Source organism: Stigmatopora nigra, chromosome 23 (assembly GCF_051989575.1).
Source record: "Stigmatopora nigra isolate UIUO_SnigA chromosome 23, RoL_Snig_1.1, whole genome shotgun sequence".
Lineage (NCBI taxonomy): Eukaryota > Metazoa > Chordata > Actinopteri > Syngnathiformes > Syngnathidae > Stigmatopora > Stigmatopora nigra.
In genome coordinates this window covers 3619450-3637605 of record NC_135530.1, presented here as the reverse complement: position 1 = coordinate 3637605, position 18156 = coordinate 3619450, and the positions used below count along the sequence as shown (strand labels likewise).

General features: G+C 37.8%; 1 long non-coding RNA gene across 1 annotated transcript in view; it reads left to right on the top strand.

Annotated features, from left to right (window-relative positions):
- LOC144181378 (uncharacterized) overlaps window positions 1-18156 on the top strand; it is a 100112-nt gene that overhangs the window by 26114 nt on the left and 55842 nt on the right. The window lies entirely within an intron of this gene.

The window sequence follows — 18156 nt, the reverse complement described above, 5'->3', positions numbered from 1 at the left end:
TTTGTTGAGTTTATTGCCACATTTCCATTTTCTTGTCTTTAGTTTTTTCTTTCTACCGTATTTTCACGACTATAAGGCGCACTTAAAAGTCTTACATTTTCTCCAAAATAGACAGTGCGCCTTATAATACAAGTGCGCCTTATATATGGAAAAAAACAGAAAACCAAAAACGAAAAACTACCACTGTCGGATATTAAAAAAAAACAAACGCCTGAACTGAAACATTACTGTTAAATATGCAGATCAGCCATCTTAGTTTACAAAATCTTCCATCATATAGCTCCTCCCCCACTGCAAGATTTTATACAAAAAAATCCAAAACATCAACAATGGCTGGCTCTAGAGGTGACTGTGCTTCATACCTGGAAGTCAATAGCAATTACCGTATTTTCACGACTATAAAGCACACTTAAGTCTTAAATTTTCTCCAAAATAGACAGTGCGCCTTATAATACAGTGCGCCTTATAATACAGTGCGCCTTATAAAACAGTGCTCCTTATAATACAGTGCACCTTATAATACAGTGCGCCTTATAATACAGTGCGCCTTATAATACAGTGCATCTTATAATACAGTGCGCCTTATATATGGAAAAAATGTCATTCATTGAGGGTGCGCCTTATAATGCGGTGCGCCTTATAGTCGTGAAAATACAGTATTATTTTCAACCCCCCCTCAGAGAACATCCTGGCTCCCTACGTATGGTTCAATATGCATTTGAGCAATAGAAGCGGCTGTATTTGTGTCAAAAGCTTTCCAACAGTGCGACAAGTCATGCATTTATTTCACTGCAAGATGATTTTTTGGTGCCCGTGTGAGTAGATTAGATGTTGATGTTGCAAGGGTGTTTTTCACTTGCAATTCTTTGAGCTTCTCATGTTTCCGCAACAGGCGGCCACCATAGCGCGGCAGGATTCCGAGTGCCCCGGACGATTCGTTTTAGCCTTCGCCGGTGTCTCTTTTCGAACTCGGTGGGGGGGAATGTTTGCCTAATCCAATTTGGAACTGTGAAATTGGTTTGTCATGTTTGCATTTTGATAAAACAACTCGCGGGCATTGTGGGTAAATGTAGTTTTTAATACAGTGGTACCTCGAGATACGAGCTTAATTCGTTCCGGGACTGAACTCGTATGTCGATTTTCTCGTAACTCAATTTTTTCCCATTGAAATGAACTAAAAACTAATTAATTCGTTCCAACCCTCTGAAAAAACATAAAACAGGATATTGGATTGGAAAAACATTCTTATTTGTTCTAATTCGCTATCTATTAACAAAGTAATAAATAACTAGTGGTTTAATATGACTATAATGTGTTTAATAATACTAAAATTAGACAGATTTTAATTTTTTTTGCATTTATTCTTTATCCCCTGCCAGGAACCACCTTTGTTAGTTTTTAATTGTATTTTATTTTTTTTACTTCATCCCAATTAAACTACTACTTCGTTGCGTTTGTTCTCATAAACATAATCATATTATCCCGCTTAGTGTGTATATTTTTCCCAAATATGTAAATCCCACGATGTCATTCAAGTGTCTTAACGAGCGAAATGATTTTCGCAAAAAATCAGCCAGGGGGGGGGGGCACGTAATGAATTACAAAAGCTACAATTAATAGCTAATTAAGCCGTATCAATCACAGCGGTCAGGTCGAACTAATAATGATTAATGAGTGAAATTTTCCAAAGTGAACGAAAGCACATTTCTACCGAAGGTGAGCGAGTACTCATCGAGTCGAGTCGCTCGAAAGGAGATATTTTGGAGGAGCCGAAAATTAATTATTTGATATTCCTTCAACGTTTTATACACCCAGACAGTGGCACGCTAATTCTATATTCATGAGGAAAATAAGGCAATCATTTTCTGATCTGGCCTTCATCTAGTGCTGTCTAAACGTATATATCATAATTGCTGGACTTTGATAGAATGCTTATAAATGGTAAATGAAAAAAAAGCCTTCCCCGTAATAGTGTGGCAGCTGCGAAATACATATTTTCAAGCCGTAATAAGTCAGAGCGGGAAAATCTGCCCTTAGACACAAGCAAATAATCACTGTAGCTCGTTAGAAATGGCGCCGGATTGGAATCTATAAAGAGCCAATCATTATTCATTCAAATAGAGGTCACCCTCACTAGGTGTCTTTTTTTTTCTGTCCCCGTTCAAGATTATAAATTGCTTCTCTCTTGTCTATCCCACTCTGGCCCTTCTTCTTCTAAGCAGCCACCAACCATCCCACATTTGAAAAAGTCTACTGAATTTAAATGGGATAAATCATAAATCTGATTACCGTATTTTCACGACTATAAGGCGCACTTAAAAGTCTTAAATTTTCCCCAAAAAAGACAGGGCGCCTTATAATCCAGTGCGCCTTATATGTGGAAAAAATAAAATGTGCCATTCATTGAGGGTGCGCCCTATAATGCGATGCGCCTTATAATGTGGTGCACCTTATATATATATGGAAAATACGGTATTTAGCTTCTAAAGTCAAGTTTGACATAGAATAAGGCTGGAAAATAACAAAATCTGTACTGACACTGATAAATGCAAAAAAATCTATTGAATAAACAATAGTACTTCAATCAATAGTAGTCTCCACGCAGAATAAAAACAAAAAATCCCCCCCCCCCCCAAAAAAAAAACGTGCTGTATTTTCACAACTATAAGGCGCACTTAAAACTCTTAAATTTTCTCCAAAATAGACAGTGCGCCTTATAATCTAGTGCGCCTTATATATGGAAAAAAACAGAAAACCAAAAACGAAAAACTACCACTCTCGGATATTAAAAAAATCACAAACGAACTGAACTGAAACAATACTGTTAAATATGCAGATGCCATTTTAGTATACAAAATCTTCCATCATATAGCTCCGCCCCCACTGAAAGATTTTATACAAAAAAATCCAAAACATCAACAATGGCTGGCTCTAGAGGTGACTGTGCTTCATACCTGGAAGTCAATAGCAATTACCATATTTTCACGACTATAAAGCGCACTTAAAAGTCTTACATTTTCTCCAAAATAGACAGTGCGCCTTATAATACAGTGCGCCTTATATATGGGAAAAATGTCATTAATTGAGGGTGCGCCTTATAATGTAGTGCGCCTTATAGTCGTGAAAATACGGTAGGTGAATATTCTCTGTGATCTGGAGGGCATAATAGGGAGAAAGGTGATGAATTAGAAATGATGAGAAGACTTCTCATTTTTATTTTTTCCACGTCATCCCGACCGACCCTCCCGTCAGGAATCTTACTGAATAATTTACCACCACGACAATAATGGGAACTACTTCATTAGAGCAAAAAATCTCTCGCTGGGTCGCCGATGTCTCTTAATTGAGAGTCCTTAGATGAATCTCCATGGGGACCATTACCATTTCGACAGTGTGGAGATTTATTATCGCTAGCTTTAATTTTCAAAGCGCCACGGAAGGTTTTTGACGCCGCCGGGTAGGCAACTTCTCCCTCGCTATTAACGCCGACCAAAAGCGCGTTTTGGCCACTCGTAAATGTTGTTTTTGGCTGTGAAACACGGCGAGGATGTGTACTTTTCTCCTGGGTTAGAACTCTTTTAGACAGTCGGAAATCTAATTAGATGGGAGGGTGCATTTCAGCCAGAGGAAGAATTGAGAGTTGTTTTTTTTAAACAATTGCTTGTGAATTGCTAAAAAAGTACAGTATTTTATTGACTATAAGTCACACTGAGCGCAATCCAGATTTTTCTAGGACCATAATTGATTGAGTAAATTCCTACCCTAAGAACAGACATAAGGCAAATTTCCCAGAGGATGCTTATGGGTGTTGAAAGCTAGAAGTAATAGTTGTTAAGCTGTAATAGTTGTTAAGTTATAAAAACTTAGGGAAGCACTTATATCTTAACTCCCTTAAGTCATTGTGATAGCATACTCCTGGGAAAGTTTATTTTGGCCCTGGTGTGTTGATATATACGTATACAGTGGTACCTCGACATACGAGTGGCCCGACATATGAGTAAAATTTTGGGCAAATTTTTTATCTTGAGATACGTGACTAATTTTGATATATGAGCAGACAGCGGATGCGAGATGCTGCTCATAAGAAAATTATGGACACTGTCTTTCTGATCTCAACTCCCTTGTGTAATGCGAGCACTGGGCGGGGCATTGCATTTTTTTCATTGTTTTTTTCTCCCTGTTAGTCAGTGCGAATGGTAGAGCTTTTTGCTAATACGAGAGGAGTATATACTAATTCTCGTTGTCAAGTGGTTGTGTGTTATCCTACTGTGAGGACATTTGTGTGCATATTTTTTGGAATATTTTGAAGGGAATACAAACTCAAACAACCCTCGATATTGACTGAAAATCAGCGTGGAGGCGGGGCAATAAGAGCCAGAAAAGAAAGGTATCAAAATGTAAAACAAAATTAGAATTAAGTTTAGTGTAAGGTTAAATTAAACCTATTTTTGAGTGTGTCTGCATCGTAATCCAAGTTCATTTAAATTTGTTTGTTATTTTACAAGCACATTGCCTTGCAAAAACTCTCTCTTTGCTGTTTTTTCAGAGGGTTAGGACAAATTAATTAGTTTTTAGTTCATTTCAATGGGAAACATTCATTTGAGTTACGAAAAAATCAACATACCAGCTCAATCCCGGAACAAATTAAACTCAATATATTGCAACAATAGTACAATCAAGCTAAACTAGCACCCAGTCAATGTGATTGTTTCTTTAACCTCAGCATCCCACAGTCGAAGAAAGTCACCCCGGTGTCTACTCTGTCCACCGGCGAACACCCAACACGGATGTAAATAAATTGATGCTCCCGGGGTCTCCAATAATTTCATCCGTCTACTTCCCGGTGCCAAGCGACACGTCTTAACGCCATCGCCACATAAGCTGCACGCCTTCCAATTTTTCTCTGTCAGCACCCCCCACTTCCCCCCCCCCCCATCTCACCATTAAACCTGACAGCAGACACAAACGGGCGCCGTATCCCCCCGATAGCAAATATCGCGGTGACCGACGCATTTGAGCCATAAACGCCCTCTATTTCTCCATCGCTCACTTTCGCTATCCCTCCACGTGTGTGTCGGGATGCTATCGTGCCCCAGGCAATCAGAGATACAGTCATATGTCACAAATAGGTGTCAACTCTTATTACAGCGGGGAGGAGGGGGGTCCAAGCCCAGCCAAAACTCACTTATCTGGAAGGACATAGCTTGGACACGTCACTCCCTTTCTCCTATCCCCATGCTTTTTCTGGATATTACCTTGTTTCCCTTCACCAAGTTGTTGTCAAAAAAATGGAATGCTTCTCCACTTTTTTTGACTAACCTTCTTGACTTTTTGCACCGGTGAATCGTAATATAACTTAAACACATTTAAATGAACTTGGATTACGATGCAGACACTGAAAAATAAGTTTAATCGAACCTAACAGTAAACTTAATTGGAATTTTGTTTGACATTTTGATACCTTTCTTCTCCCAGTCGGGTTGAGTCTTTTTGGTCCGCCTACACACTGACTTAATATCGAGTCAATATCGAGGGTTGTTTGAGTTTGTATTCCCTTCAAAATATTCCTATTACATTTTTATACCTCTCTTCTCCTGGCTGTGTTGGCTTTTTTGCCCCGCCTCCACACAGACTTTTAGTCAATATTGAGGGTTGTTTGACTTTGTATTCCCTTCAAAATTTTCTGAAAATGATGCACACAATTGTCCTCACAATAGGACATGCATATACACACACACATGTATAGTATATATATATATATATATATATACATACATAGATATACACATACATATTTACATATATTATTTATATATACATACATATACATACACATACATATATATAGTATTTATATATACATACATACATACACACACACATATATATATATATATATATATATATATATATATACACATACATATATATAAGCACATATATACACACACACACATCTATATATATATATATATATATATATATATATATATATATATATATATATATATATATATATATATATATATATATATATATATATATATATATATATATATATATATATATATATATATATATATATATATATATATATATATATATATATACACATACATATATATATATATATATATATATATATATATATATATATATATATATATATATATATATATATATATATATATATATATATATATATATATATATATACACATACATATATATATATATATATATATATATATATATATATATATATATATATATATATATATATATACACACATATATATATATATATATATATATATATATATATATATATACACACACACATACATACATATATATATAAGCACATATATATATATATACATACCTACACATAGATGTACATGCATGTATACGGTAGATCTTAACACTCAGCCATTTGTTTTGTTAAAGCCTGACAATTGATGGGATTAAATCTACGATTTAACTTCTTTTTTCAGTGTCTGCATCGTAATCCATATTCATTTAAATTTGTTTATGTTATATTACAACCCACCGGTGCAAAAAGTCTATTATTATTATTTGTTTTTTTACCCTATACCCCCGCCAGCATATTTCTATTTGTTCAACATTTCCCCCCACACAATTTAATCTTCCAATGGTCACCATTATCAGAGTCCATCTCCCTACTTGTGTTTCTTCCCGGTGTGATTGTATCGTCCCTCTGAGCAATGGAGGCCCCCCCACCCCCTCCCTCGCTCTCCCATTTCTTTGACTGGTGAGATGGGCAAAAAATCAGGCAGGCAGGAGGAAGCATCAATCTTCCTTGCCGTCATTCCCTTATTCGCCCTCTCCGGCTCCCCTCCGCTATCATTTCCTCCGTCCGTGCGCTATCTGCTTCTGTCCGTCCGTCTCGCTCGGCAGCCTTTCTAATCCGGACTTCAGTCAAGGTTGGACATGTGACGGCTGTCCGGCTAGACCAATATAACCCTCGTCTCGGGCCGCTCTTTATTACTCCTCTGTCGAGATAGCATCTTCGGGAATCGTCATTGTGTTTTTTCCTCCTTGGCGGGGATCTTTTACCAAATGTTTTCGGACTGAGGCGGACCTTTAACACGTTTCAAAGCCAAGGCCTGCGGGCCAAGTGCGGCCCAACGCGTTTTCTTTTAGTTCGTAAAAGTGTTGTTTGGTCTAACTAAGGAGCAAAGTATTTAGATTGTTGCAAGCAGATGTACTATAATAACTTTTGTAATGTTCTTCATTGTGAGGAAATATATAGCATAATGTAAGACTAAGAACCCTAACAACATTTATGATCTTTAATCAAGGTATATTCATCGTTTAAATGGGATTAATTTACTATTTTTGCATAGCAACGCGCTCGTATAACAAATTCAAATGAACTTGGATTACGATGCAAACACTCAAAGGTAAGTTTAATCGAACCTAACACTAAACTTAATTCTAATTTAGTTTTAAATGTTGATACCTTTCTTCTCCCGGGTTGGCTCTATTGGCCCCGCCTCCTCAGTTTCAGTCAATATCAAGGTTTGTTTGATTTTTATATTCTCTTCAAAATATTCCTAAAATGATGCACACAAATGTCTTCATAATAGGACAACGCAAGACCACTTGCCAACAAGAAGTAGTACATACTCATCTCGTATTAGCGAACAAGCTCTGCCATTAGCACTGACTAACCGGGTAAAAAACACTGAAAAAAATGCAATGCTCCGCCCAGTGCTCGCAGAGACATTACACAAGGGAGTTTGGACCAGAAAGACATTGGCCACGATGTTCTTATGAGCAGCATCTCGCGACTGCTGTCTGCTCGTATATCAAAATTTGCCTCTTATCTCAAGATAAATATTTTCCGAAATTTGACTTGTATCTCGAATTGCTTGTATGTCAAGGTACCACTGTAGTTACTATTGTTTTACATTTCAAAATCTACTCAATACAATTCTATTCTAACATTTTTTAACATGAAAAATCAACATTTATCTGAAAATTATAACTCGAAAGAAAAACCTGAAAATTATAAAAACTTAATTACTGTCAGGAATGATTTGTACATCATAGAATGAAACCCTCTGCCTTGTTGAATTCCAAAAGTGCAAATCTTTAACAGATGGCTCCATAAAACAAGCAATCCAAGCTTCCATTTCATATTTGGCACTTTAAAATGTCCCCCAAGCCTCGTTTAGGAGAAGCTTTTCAACACAAATATGCTGCTGGTTTGACTCTAAGCTAGTAATTAAGCTTCTTTTAACTAAAAGACGCCAAGATCCATAAAAGATAAAGCTGGAGATTAAATATAAACCTTGTTAAACACCTGACGCTCTTCAGAAAAGGGAAAACGGGTCATGGCCTCTAGTTCAGTGGCTAATACCAGAGTGTGGTGGATCACAGGGGTTTTAACCTCTCCTGTCAGCCTAAATTAATGAGGTAATTAAAGGGCTAGGGTGGAATTAGACCAAGACACACCTCTAGCGCCTTTAGAACGGAACGTAGGCTAGCGCGCAGAACTCGGAGGTCAAATCGGACGATGGTTGTTCAATGGGAAGTCCGTTTTTTTTTGGAAGGTGACAGTCGGTGAAATGTGGCCGCTATGACTTTGCCGTCGACAAGGATTCGCGGGGAAAAATCATAGCGCTTTGTTTCCTATTACAGGTCTGTGCTGATAAGCGATCGGGCGAACATAAGGAGAATTGAAGAGGCTCTTTTGGGCAGTTTGATGTGATTACATTACATAGCCTGCTGCAGTCGTAAAATCAGCCGATTTAGAGCAAACATAAAACGCTCCCCCCGGGATCATTTTCGCATGATGGATTTTTTACTGCTTTTCCCGTTGCACCACTGGGGCTTCTATTTGTTTTTTTTTCTCTCTTCGTTTTTATTTTTATTTTTTTTTAGTATTTTCAATTTCCAAACTTTCTTTACTTGGAAAATACAATCACGAATATTGATGGATTGTTTTTGGAGGCAGCTGTAGTCGTAAAAAAAAAAGCTAAAACGATGTTTTTTTTATCGAAGATATTGGCTTCTATGCGGTTCTGAAGAAGAAAACAAGAAAAAAAAGAACGTCTCGATTCAAAGAATGTAGAAATCGGAAATTTGGTGCGGCGAAACTTAGTATTTTAGCATGCGCTTTATGGTAAAGCTAATGAATGCAATCAAAACAAAGTACTTGGTCTCCAAATAGCTTTGGTCAGAGACACAGGTGGCTTTTGAACCTGTCTTTAATCGAACAAAAACATCCAACAACACAGACGAGTTTTCTCTGGCAAACGAGTTCAAGCCAGAACTTTTTCTATCCATTGGTTTAAGGGCTGTAAATGACTTGCTATACAGTAGTTTTTGTGGATTGATTTATGGGTTCAGGAACTTTGATCATAGTCAATTACAGTGGTACCTTGACATACAGGCAATTTGAGATACAAGTACAATTTTGAGAAGATATTTATCTTGAGATATGAGATAAATTTTGATATACGAGCAGACAGCGGACGCAAGATGCTGCTTATCAGAACATCATGGACACTGTCTTATCTGTCGCAACTCCCTTGTGGAATGTCTCTGCGAGCACTGGGCGGAGCATTGCATTTTTTTTCAGTGTTTTTTTTTCTCTGTTAGTCATTGCGAATGGCAGAGCTTGTTCATATAATACGAGAGGAGTATGTATTACTTCTCGTTGGCAAGTGGTCGTGCATTATCCTATTGTGAGGACATTTGTGTACATCATTTTGGGAATATTTTGAAGGGAATACAAACTCAAACAACCCTTGATATTGACTGAAAGTCATTGTGGAGGCGGGGCAAATAGAACCAACCCAGAAGAAAGGTATCAAAATGTCAAACAAAATTAGAATTAAGTTCAGTGTAAGGTTAGATTAAACTTATTTTTTCGTGTCTGCATCGTCATCCAAGCTCCTTTAAATTTGTTATGTTATGTTACGAGCGCGTTGCCGTGCAAAAAGTCTCCCCCTTGGCAACAGTGTCCTGAAATCCTATATTGTTTTGACACTTCGACACATGTTCTCATTTAAAAATGAAGAGCCTACACCACAGAGGTTATTGTCGCTTTGTCCTCCCAGAGCGCGTCCTCTGATGTCTTTCAATAGTTAGGCCCCGCCCACCCCCAACCGACACCACAACGGCCTCACCATGGGACCATTCCACTTCTCAAGGGTTATCCACATATTCCATTGAGCAACCTGACATTTCCTCTGCCAGCGTTCCCAGCGCTTTCACTTTTTCACCTTGTGTTTACACTCCTAACTAAGTCCAAACACTAAATAAATGTCAAACGGAGTTGTTAAAATAGTCAGTCTACCCACATTCTTGCCCTTCCACAACCCTCCTTCCACCACCCTCCATTTTTTTTTCAGGCCCAATGAACTGAGAGAAAATGACATTTAATTACAGGAGAGCAGTCACGCAGTTTGGCTAATTACAATCCCGGGAGTTCAGTCATCATATCTAATTAACTTTCACTTTTCATGAAAGCTTAATGCAGCTCCATAGGACGGCGGCACCGCGTGTACTATTGACAAATGTCTACGAATTAATTTGTGTTTTTCCTCTCCTCTTCTTCTCATTTACAAGCAGTGGTGGGTTAATGGCTTTTTTTGGGGGGCATTTATTTTATTTTCAGCCTATTTATTTTTTTATGACTACTAAAGAGACTATAAAAGATATTCCTAATTGATCGCTGCTTAAATTATGCCTAAATAAGAAGGAATATAATCCATCAACTAGAATGCCGGTGGTAATTTGTAGCCATATCGATTGCTCAAAAACACAGTGCCCTGCTCTGATTCCCATTCGTTATGACATTCTTTGAGGACAATCAATTCATTACCACGCCTGCCCGTGACCACATTGTTAGTGGGCTTACTGGGGCATAATCCTTGGAGTGTATGCCAGTGTTTCAGAGTGTCATTTTTCATAGGCACGCTGTACTCGACAATCCGCTATGTCTTTCAAGCATTGAAAACAGTACAGTGGTACCTGGAGATATGAGTTTAATTCGTTCCGGGATTGAGCTCGTATGTTGATTTTCTCGTAACTCAAATAAACGTTTCCCATTGAAATGAACTAAAAATGAATTAATTTGTTCCAACCTGCTGAAAAAACATCAAAAACAGGATATTTGATTGGAAAAAATGTTTGATTTGTTCTAATTCGCTATCTATTAACAAAGTAACACATAACTAGTGGTTTAATAGTATTAAAATGTGTTTAATAGAACTACAAAAGATAGATTTTGCAGAGGGTAGAGAGTGAGACGGACAGAAAGACACATTTAAATGAACCTGCATTATGATCCAGACACACAAAAATGTATTTAATTCAACCTGAAACTAAACTTAATTTAAATTTCGTTTTACATTTTGATACCTTTCTTCTCCCGGCCGGGTTGGCTATGTTTGCTTTTGTATTCCTTTCAAAATATTCCTAAAATGATGCACAAAAACGTCCTCACAATAGGATAACGCACAACCACTTGCCAAAGAGAAGAAGTATTTACTTCTCTTATATTAGCGAACAAGCTCCGCCATTCGCACAAACTAACAGGAAAAAACACTGGAAAAATGCAACGCTCCGCCCAGTGCTCACATAGACATTACAAAGATTGAATTGCGGGGAGAGAGACAGTGTCAATGAACTTCTTATGAGCAGCATCTCATGTCTGCTGTCTGCTCGTATATCAAAACTTGTCTCATATCTCAAGATAAATATTTCCCCCCGAAATTTGACTCGTATCTCGAATTTCTCTGTGATAAGTTTGAATGTCGACAGAGCACATGAGACAACAGACACTGAATGAAAAATGCCTTGTATAGTCCCGCTATTGTAGATTTGTGTCAGGTTCATTAATAATTACCTTCGTCCGTAATTATCAATAACTGCAGGAAGACATCTTATTCAATTATTGACATTTAATTAAATAGAAATGGATACAACAGATAGCCTCCGGAGGGAGAGTTACAGCAAGCGTCACCGTACGACTTCCGAACGTCTCCTCGAATAGACATTTTCGTCCTATTCTTATGGTCACAAGTTACAGAGTTGTTGATCATTCCATCACGTATGAGTAAAAACAACATCTGGGACTACAATAACAATCAAGGTATTTTACTAATAACAAAAACAGGGACTAGACCTAACAACATTTAGATTAGAGTAATTATACAACCTCCTTGACCTAAGAATCATATAATATAATCATAATCATATAATCGTTACATACAGAAAAACCCGAAGTGTACGGTTACATAACGATAACAATATTCTTGTTATTGTCCGAATAGCCCTGTCCTCGTCACCAAGGGCCCACCAAATCTCAAGGACCCAGATTGGGTGGATTGTTTGTATAACCATCCTGGAACAGGCTGTCTAGGTTAAAGATGACTTGGTGTGACCTCAAGACTTTTGAAAAACAGAAAGAGAATGATTTAACAAAGTAATGAATTAATACAAAGAAAAGAAAGAGATTGATTTAATAAAGAAATGAATTAATATAACTATTATAATAATAAAACAGAATAAACCCAACATTCCCCCGTTTTTATAATATGTATGTTATTAGTCATTTCTTAGTAATCACTAAATGGAAATGTCGGTGACTGCGATTTTATCCGCCTACTCCTTACTCCCATGGCTGGTCTGAAAGAGAAAAAACATAATTATATTCGTCCAATTGGTCCTCGGATTTACCGTACTCCTGGACCTCACTGCTTTCCCCAAACCGTCCCATAAGATACAACTCATGTACTTTAGAATTTGTAGGGGCAATTTCAGTAGTTATAAGTCGGCTTAGCAAGGAGCGCAAACAGGGGATACTACATCACCCACACAATGTTAGGATAGCGGTAATTGTGCCTATAGTCCAAATCTTTAGATTTTCCAAAGGTCTTATCCCACCAATCTGACAATGCGGACGTATCTACTCCAGAGTGCTCTTGCATATTGCGGTTCAGTGTTTGCAGGCCAGTAATGGCCCTGGTGAGAGATCCACTGGGTGACGCGTTGTTCGGTATGAAGGTGCAACATTGTTTTCCAAACATTGCACACACGCCCCCTGTTTCAAGGATCATATCCACCGCTATGCGATTCTGGAACGCCATCAGACTGGTAGCTGCCAGTTGTTCCTTCATGGCCACAAATCCCTGTTCAGTATAATTTCCAAGTTTTGAACATTGTAATGTAAGTAATTTATTCTATCCACATTTTTGTTTGGGGTGATTAGAAGGAAGATAGACTCCCAACCTGCTGCGATCTGATTAGCCAGCTTATACTCATCTGGTACGCCCCGGGGGATGCCAATCGCATCAATGTATGTTGGATCTCCTTCCCTCCATGCCTCTTGACGATGTCGGGAGGGTCGACCCTTCACCTCCGAATTATGAGCCGCCAATTGTATCTCCTCCACTGTGGATGGAAAAACAGACACCGGTAAGAGCAGTGAGACCAAAGTACCTAGTCCTGCCGCGTTTCGGCAGGAGTCGTATAATTTATCTACCACCCCGCCACCATAGGCCAGAACGTGGTATCAGGGGTGTAGTTTGTTTTAGAACGCCGGTACACCACGTCTCATTTATCGCCCCCAGCTTCAGACCATGCCCTGTAAGGTTTAAGCAGGTAAAATGATTAAACAGTGGAAAAATTGACTTCCTATTTACCGCGTAACAGGATAAACACTGCTTCAATATTTTTTTCTTGCCAAGTAGGACACGTTTTTTCATTTGTAAAAATACTTTTCCCCAAATGAATGGTGATTGAGGGAGTTGTTAGATCCCATCGTATTTTCCCTTGTCTGGTAGTTTATCCTAATCCTTTGTAAGATGGTTTAGTCTCAATTGAAACCATATGGAGACGTCAAACCCAATATAAAAGAGTTCCCTATAGTTTTATGGTATTGCTTGCTGAGCAATAATCTTTTCAATTAATATTGGTGTTTCCCGTATCTTATTAAGTCAGAAAGTTTATCTTACCCGTCCCCTCAATGTTTCAATTGAGACCACCCTTTTACCAAAGTAGCTCCACATAGTGCTTGCCTTCTTTACACTCCATTAACAGCGCCCAATTATCCCCCGTTTGGGAAATCCCTGTTTCAGAAATAAATTTCACAGGTTAATATGTCAGTCCAAGCTTTCCAATCTTGACCAATTTCTGCAACAAGGCTTTTCCCAATCTTTAATTTTTTGCTGTTAATGTACCACACATATTTCCCACCATCTCTTTTTGTATGGCAACCGGGACGTCGCCGAGTCCAAATATATATTTTCAATGTGGAAATTTGATTTAGTAGGTAATGTTAATTAAATGTAAATGTGTATGTTTCTCGGTTTACCCTCCCGTAAGAAGGTGTATCCTCAATTGAAACGCCTCCGCCTTTTTCTCCAACTGGAGAAAACAACCCTACTGTGGAAAGGAATAGAATCACAATCATCATTAATCTCATTGCCCCAAAAGCAATAATTGTTTTCAACATGACTTTTTGTCTTTGTTTAGGGAGTTTTCCTCTTGAAACGTTTCAATTTAGACAACCTTCTTACTGTGGGAAAGGTGCATCCGTGTCCCCTTTCAGTAACAAGGACCCTCCCACTTTGCGTTGCTCCGATGTTTCTTCTTTTATGCTGCTTATCAGCATCCAGTCTTCAAGAATCACCGTCGCTTCGTCCGTTTCCTGTTGACAAGCAAAATCTCCCTCTGATAGTCTAAATTTGGTGTGTGCGTTTTTTTTTTTCTCTGATAGATTCGCCTCATCATCCAATTGTCATTGTGTAGTGAATAATAACAATTTGTAAGGTCTACCAAACAGGACTTCATATAAGGTCCGCCAATTGTGGATGGTAGACAACTATTATATTAACAAAATGGGAGCCATTATCACTATAAATAGTTTCTGGAATTCCATATCGTGGAATGATATCCATATGATCTAATAAAATAAAATAAAATCTATATGTATTTTTTGAAATGGATATGTGGGTATGCATATAGATTTAAACCCTAAGCCTTGTAGTGCCGTTGTAGCAAGGCCACCTCCCCCTTGTCGAGACATAGGTCTTCCCTTGACTCAAGCCCAAATTATTTTCTTTATTGATCTTTTATTGATAGATTATGTCTCGGTGGTCTGCCAATCAAAAAACACAAAAAGACAAACTATCATTCACGCTCACACTCATAAACAGAAGAATTTAGTGTGTTCAACCAGTCTAGCATCCATAATTTCATTTTGTGGGAGTAAACTGGAGTACCCGGAGAAAATCCACAAATTCTCGAGGACGCCATGAATACCCCACATTCCGGAAGGTCTGGATCCACCCCGCATTCATTAGTAGATCCTTTAATATACACACCCCCACTCTAGCATTTTAACCGTTTGTAAAAAAATTACCTTCAAGTTTCACACAAAGTTATATCCTTTTTAATGCTATCAGTTTACCTGTTTGTTCCCCGAATTGAGGTGGGAATAGTTTCACATCTAAAGTTTTTATTTTTTACAGCCGCCATGACCTAATGGCCCCCTATCATGTTTTTGGAAAATCCCAATTCCCTTTAATAGCATGCCAATCACCTTTTAATGCGGCCATCCAATTTTGTTTCCACTTTTTTTTTTTTTTTTCCCCCAGGTGATAAAATAATCTCCCCCATTTGTAAAACAAATTCATCCACGCCTAATTTATACAACATGACGCCTATGGCCTTTATTACGTCGCCTTGACTCCAAATTCTATGAACCAAGATAACACGCCGAATTTGTAAGCGAATTTCCCCCATCCCATTTTGTTCATAGACAACCCATCTACCTAAAGCGTCACATGTTTCAAAACATGAAAGGCCCCACTAGAATTCGTGCATCCAGCGCCAAATAGAGCCTATTTACACATTTGTCTCAAACTTGTTTTAGATATGGGGTCCCCAATTTCCCAAAATTTCCCAGAATTTATGTACTACCACATCCTGTCAAAAACCCAAAACGACTAACATAACCTGTTTCTAAGCCAGATTCTGGAATTTGGAGAATTTCTCCTTTCCCTCCCTTATCTAAGCTTGTTATTGTCACTCGTTATCACTGTAACATTCAGGCGTATTAACCCCATCGTTGCTAAAGTTCTAACCAATTTGCATGCCCTTAAAGCCGTAAAAGCAACGTTATTTGGTTGTATCAATTGACCAATGCTTATCCAATCCGTAATATCCTTAAAGTCATCAATATGACCTGTGACAAAGCATATTTCCTCCTGCCAGAACAACAGACAATGTTCTTTCAAGTGCACTTTGAAAAACATTCCATGTTACTCCATTCTTAGGGAAAATATGCTCATCCTAAACCAATTATTTTATTTACAATTCACCTAATTATTTGGATGAATGCCATGAATTTTATCATGCCACTATTGCATTGTAAATTTCCCATCTGATGTCGTTAATCAGCCAAATAATTCAATACCTACTATACTTTGTAAATCACCTCATATGATGTTTACTTAAGACACGAGTCATTTCCCATAGCCTGTTACCAAAACAAAAATCTACAACAATTAAATGAGACAAATCAACCTTTTGTTAGACAATTCCTAATTACAAACTTTAATGTTTTAAAAACCTTATCGTCACCAATATACCATAATATTGTAAATTTTTTCATCCTGGCCTTTTTTTTTTTCTTTTAAACAGCCAACCTCCTGGATTAAAGTATTTTGAACAATCAAAAAATTCTGAAATAGTATTAATATTATTTTATCCTCCAAAAGCTAGTTTCCTTTAACTAAGAGCCCTTTGAAATCCACAATTGCTCAAAAATGACTATTTTGGTCTATTTCCCAAATCCAAAGCTTTTTACCAAATCAACCTTTTACTGAACATATTTTCTATCTTCTTAATACATTTCATTTTAAAACCCAAAATATCAATTCGAAAGCATTCGCATAACCTTGCATTTCTTGCAGCCCATGTATTGTTCTTATTCTGAAAAGTCCAAACAGAAAACGCAATTAGCCGTTAACTATGACCTCCACTCTTGCTGCGAAAACAGCATTGTTATCTTATGTTTACAAACCAGCTTTTTCCCTGTGCCCAAATACAACGCTTTTTAGAGAAGACAACCATTAAAACGTCAAATTAACCCCTCTTCCGATATTCAACTACATAACAATATTTTTCCAAGACCCCATATATCCAGAATATGTATGCTGCAAGCACAACAATATGGCAAAAACCCATTTTCTGCCCTCAAGTTTGCTTCAGCACCCCCAAGGCCAATTATTATTATTATAATGTCTTCACGGAAGGGATCACAAAATTTTAGTCGTTTACACGGTCCGAACGCTCCCGAAAGCCCAACACAGTTAAATCGTCTGCCCCGCGGCCCACATGTTTCACTCCCATCTAATCAGCAGCCGCTGCACCAGAAACGCTTCCCCCGCAGTTGACACATTTTTTGGCAAGTCTAGAGCATAATAAAAACACAGGTGACATTCCCTGCTAAAATTTAAATGATCATTTTGTATATATTCTTTTGTCTTTTTAAACACCATCTTCCCGCTAGCGGACGGGATCAAAAACCAAGCTGCAATAAGCCATCACATTGCTGTAAATTGACAGTACATATAGGTTATATTAACAAAGCACCACCAGCACTTGGAAATAACCATTCTAATTGTTGTTATACAAGCCCAAGCATCACAAAAAACCCAATTTAATTGTAATCACAAAACATCATACCTGGATTAACCAAATCAAATACCAGTGTCCCCATTAATTTTCTAGCTCCCTTTATTTTTGTTAAACTTCCTCCGCGCCCGTCACCTATCTCGGTAAATATTTTCCCCGTCAGCCGAGGAGGCCCCGCTATTTTTTCCTTACCAAACAGTACTTTCCCGCCGCCACGGTCTTAAATATATCCCCGTTATCCGAGGGAGCCCCCACTATTTTCCCAAAATAGTATTTTTTAACTTCTCCCCGGCCTTATTTCGCCATTAGTGTCTGTGGAACAAGCTGTTACACTTTTATCCACTCACATATTATTTATATATGTATATTACCTCTATGCATTAGTGCATATATTATCCTGCATTTTATGCATTTTAAGCTGGCCAGCAAACCCATATTTATTTATCCATAAATATAGCTGTGTAATATTTT